The sequence below is a fragment of the Triticum dicoccoides genome, chromosome 5B (assembly GCF_002162155.2).
Source record: "Triticum dicoccoides isolate Atlit2015 ecotype Zavitan chromosome 5B, WEW_v2.0, whole genome shotgun sequence".
NCBI classification, from domain to species: Eukaryota; Viridiplantae; Streptophyta; class Magnoliopsida; order Poales; family Poaceae; genus Triticum; species Triticum dicoccoides.
The window spans coordinates 666,514,309-666,519,298 of NC_041389.1; positions in this window are offsets into that span (position 1 = coordinate 666,514,309).

The window sequence follows — 4,990 nt, forward strand, 5'->3', positions numbered from 1 at the left end:
GGCGGGGGGGGGGGTTCCGGTAACCCCCCGGTACTCCTGTATATGCCCGAAACCATTCCGGTGTCCGAACATAGTCATCCAATATATCGATCTTTACGTATCGACCATTTCAAGACTCCTCGTCATGTCCGTGATCATATCCGGGACTCCGAACTACCTTTGGTACATAAAAACACAATAACTCATAATACCGATCGTCACCGAACTTTAAGCTTCGGACCCTACGGGTTCGAGAACTATGTAGACATGACCGAGACATGTCTCCGGTTAATAACCAATAGCGGAACCTGGATGCTCATATTGTCTCCTACATATTCTACAAAGATCTTTATCGGTCAAACCGCATAACAACATACGTTGTTCCCTTTGTCATTGGTATGTTACTTGCCCGAGATTCGATCATCGGTATCTCAATACCTAGTTCAATCTCGTTACTGGCAAGTCTCTTTACTCGTTACGTAATACATCATTCCGCAACTAACTCATTAGCTACATTGCTTGCAAGGCTTATAGTGATGTGCATTACCGAGAGGGCCCAGAGATACCTCTCCGACAATTGGAGTGACAAATCCTAATCTCGAAATACGCCAACTCAACATGTACCTTCGGAGACACCTGTAGAGCTCCTTTATAATCACAGAGTTACGTTGTGACATTTGGTAGCACACAAAGTGTTCCTCCGGTAAACGGGAGTTGCATAATCTCATAGTCATAGGAACATGTATAAGTCATGAAGAAAGCAATAGCAACATACTAAACGATCAAGTGCTAAGCTAACGGAATGGGTCAAGTCAATCACATCATTCTCCTAATGATGTGATCCCGTTAATCAAATGACAACTCATGTCTATGGCTAGGAAACACAACCATCTTTGATCAACGAGCTAGTCAAGTAGAGGCATACTAATGACACTATGTTTGTCTATGTATTCACACATGTATTATGTTTCCCGTTAATACAATTCTAGCATGAATAATAAACATTTATCATGATATGAGGAAATAAATAATAACTTTATTATTGCCTCTAGAGCATATTTCCTTCAGTTAATATATACAAATAACCCAGATTCAGATCGAACTAAAACGACTTGTTTACACGAACAAACTGAGAATCTTGATAGGACACACATGCATACATACAGGAATTAATCAGCACACATAATCAACAGAAAATGGGGAAGGGGGAAAAGTTCATTATGAAGTCAGAAGTCCCCCAAAAGTGAAAGGGGACACACACACACACACACACACACACAATGTTACAGAAATTCCAAAAAATATCTAAAGGTATCGGTTAGTTTTTGGTTCCAATTTGGGTTCATTAACACATTAATTATAATTTATTTGTGCAAATACTTCTTTCTGACAGCCAAACACATCTTTCTTCATCTATTTTTTTCCCAGCGCATCATTGAACATCTGAAGGAATCTTACAAGCTCAACTTCAAGGGAAAAAAGATAAACATGTCAAATATGCAATACAGTTGTAGTGCAACTAAACCTATCCTAGTCCCAACCAAACAGAACCAAATTTCAGTGGGAGGTGGACATGGGCAATTACTAACCAGAATTTAGCTAGCAGTGCACTATCTTGCAAATGTTAATAACTATCAATACTGAAATATGCATTTCTATCCATAAGCTGTCAAATATCATCAGAAGATAGGAGACATGGTCAACTACATCATACAGGTTGACCATAGCTTATTTAACAGTTGCCCAGCTGCAAAATTCAGATTTTAACTAACAGAAAATGCACATAACTATGAGGAATAGGTACTAGTATTCATTTCATATACCTAAGGCTTTAAATAACATGGAAGAAACAATGACTGGTCGTACATTTCATCCTCTCTATGCTTTGCTAGCAATCGTGTTCAACTGCAGTATCTGCTGATACTTTGCTCGAAAATAGCACCTCACAAGCCACATAGGAGATTTATCATATGTGATTTCATTCCCTCGTTGGAAGCCCCACGGATTTCATCATTTCTATAATAAGATGCCCTGCCTAATCATTTTCTTCTTGTGTAATTGTTCAACCAGTTCTCTTCTTTGAACTCACGTGATAATCAGTCCTCATACCTGATAGCAACTGCTCTGGGCAGTTATCTCCTGAATCTATGATTGCATCTTCATGAAAATCAACAGCCTACACCATGTGAAGACAAAAGGCATAGGTAGTTACGGAATGTACAAAAATGAACTAAAATTTTTACACTGTGCAGACTAAAGAGTGGCACCAAAGATATATATAGGAAAAAGCAAAGATATAAAGTTTCACCACAGAGATTGCAATCACGGACGCCCATATGTGTTGGGATCTGCTCCCTCACCTTTCCCTATTTGCATTTTTCTTATTTTAAGTCATCGATGGATAATTCCTCTTAGAGCCAAACCTGGACCACTCACACAGCGTCCAGCCCTGTAGCACGCAGTAGTAGGCTGGCAGGACAGCAGGTTTGACAGTCGTCGGCCCGTGATTGCAGCCGGAGGTGAGGTTCTGGGGAACCGTCGTGGCCCATGTACATGATAGGTGCGGAACTTTATCCACCATCTTTCTCTCTCGCTCGTTTATCCACCCCGTCGCTCTCTCTCGCTCGTTCTCCATCCCATCCAGATCCCGCCGCCCCAACCCTCTCACCCTTCCCCTCCACAACGAGCCACCTCTACCATCCCGGCAAGTCGCACCGCCCCAACCCTCACTAGTAGAAAACAGGGCTACGTTCGGCCCTGGCCAGCCCATTAGTCCCGGTTCTTCAAGAACCGAGACCAATGGGGGGTATTAGACCCGCTTCGTGAGCCCAGGGGGCCGGCCGGGGCCTCGTGGGCATTGGTCCCGGTTCGTGTGGAACCATATATCCCGGTTCGAGCCACGAACCGGGACCAATGGTCCTCGCTGCTGGCCCACAACCATTGGTACCGGTTCGTGGCTTGAACCAGGATAGAAGGGGTGGCTTTAGTCCCGGTTCATGCCACAAACCGGGACTAATAACTTGCCTATATATACCCCATCGCCGCGGCAGAGCACTCCACAGTGCTCTGTTTTGTCAAGCCGACGAGGGGAGGGCATTTGGGTGCTCTAGTTCACCTCCTATGCACATGAGGTGTTCGATGAAATGCCCGAGCCACACTAGTTAAGCTTTCTCCTCTCGAAACTCGACCTCCGAGCTCCATTTTCAACGAGATTTGTCTAGATTTAGTGGTCCGTCATGCCCCGTCCCGGCCCCGTCTTCACCGCTGTCGATCACCCGCGCCGATCTCGTCGCCGGCACCACCGTGGTGAGCCTCTTATTCTTATCGTCTTTCTGAAAGAAAAAAATTCTGACTTCAGATAGATACTTGTCTAATTTTCTTACTTTTATTATTCCTTGTTATTATATAGTGTGATGGTTTTGGTATCCGCCCCCGTTAGCCCTCGTCCTGTCTATGATTCAGATGTGGTATATGTTATCTTTTCATAACTATTTGGTTCATTTATTGTTTATGACAATTATGCCGACCAATGTGACATATATTTTATTTATCTAGGAGGTTGTTGAACCAGAAATTCCAACCAACCCTATTGTCGAGAGGTTAAATTTAGTTGCAGAAGAAAACAATTGCTTGAAGGAAAAAAGAAGAAAAATTGAGGAGGAGAAGATGATATTGTAGTTGCATGTTGCGGATGTCGTCGATGATCACAAGATCAAGATGGATGCAATGCGGTTGAAGATTAAAAATATTAGAAAATATGCCATTCATACCGAGGCTTGGTATCATTATGCAGTTGGATCAGTTGTTACCTTGGTTGTGGTTATGATCGCATTTCTTTTTGCATTGAAATGTTTTACATAATTTCAATGTATGGTTTAATTAGATGCTCTGGAGAGCTATATGTTGTTCAATGAGAACTATGTATGTACTTTGGTTTTAATGCTCTGGAGAACTATGTATGTACTTTGGTTTCAGAGTTCATTTCAAATGCTTTTCAACTTCATGGTCTTATAGCTCAAAATAATCAGTAAATGCATGAAAAATAACAAATGAAGTCAGAAAGGGTTGTAAATTGATGATGTGGCTTTGAATGGTGCATTTTGAACACAGAAAAACAAGAGGGTTCAAATAAGTTCAAAAAAATTGAAATCCCTTTGTAACAGACGAGTTTCCGTATGAAACCATGATACTTCGAAGGAGATTGTTTGTTTTGTACACGAAGTGCATCCAGTTTTTGCCGTAAGCCTCTCTACTTTATTGCACATGCTTTGTGGGTGAAATGATGATACCATGCCAACTTGGAACCTTTTCAGAATTCATTTCAAATACTTTTCAAGTTCATGGTCTTATAGCTCAAAATAATTAGTAAATGCATGAAAAATAACAAATGAAGTCAGAAAGGGTTGTAAATTGATGATGTGGCTTTGAATGGTGCATTTTGAACACAGAAAAACAAGGGGGTTCAAATAAGTTCAAAAAAAATGAAATCCCTTTGTAACAGACGAGTTTCTGTATGAAACCCTGATACTTCGAAGGAGATTGTTTGTTTTGTACACGAAGTGCATCCAGTTTTTGCCGTAAGCCTCTCTACTTTCTTGCACATGCTATGTGGGTGAAATGATGATACCATGCCAACTTGGAACCTTTTCAGAGTTCATTTCAAATGCTTTTCAATTTCATGGTCTTATAGCTCAAAATAATCAGTAAATGCATGAAAAATAACAAATGAAGTCAGAAACAAAATAAATTAAAATAAATAAGTAATTTGAAACAAAATGATATAAAATTTAATAAAATAGATAAGTAGAGACAAAAAAACTTTAATAACATAAATAAAATTTATAAAACTAAAACTATCAAAGTATTTTCTGTTCAAAACATTATAAGCAACTTCTAGTATTATTGAAACTAAAATTATATAGAATTGATGCAACTAAAATTATCAAAGTATTTTCTGTTCAAAATCATTAAAAGCAAAAAGAATATTCATAAAGAACTTTTTTTGTTAGAA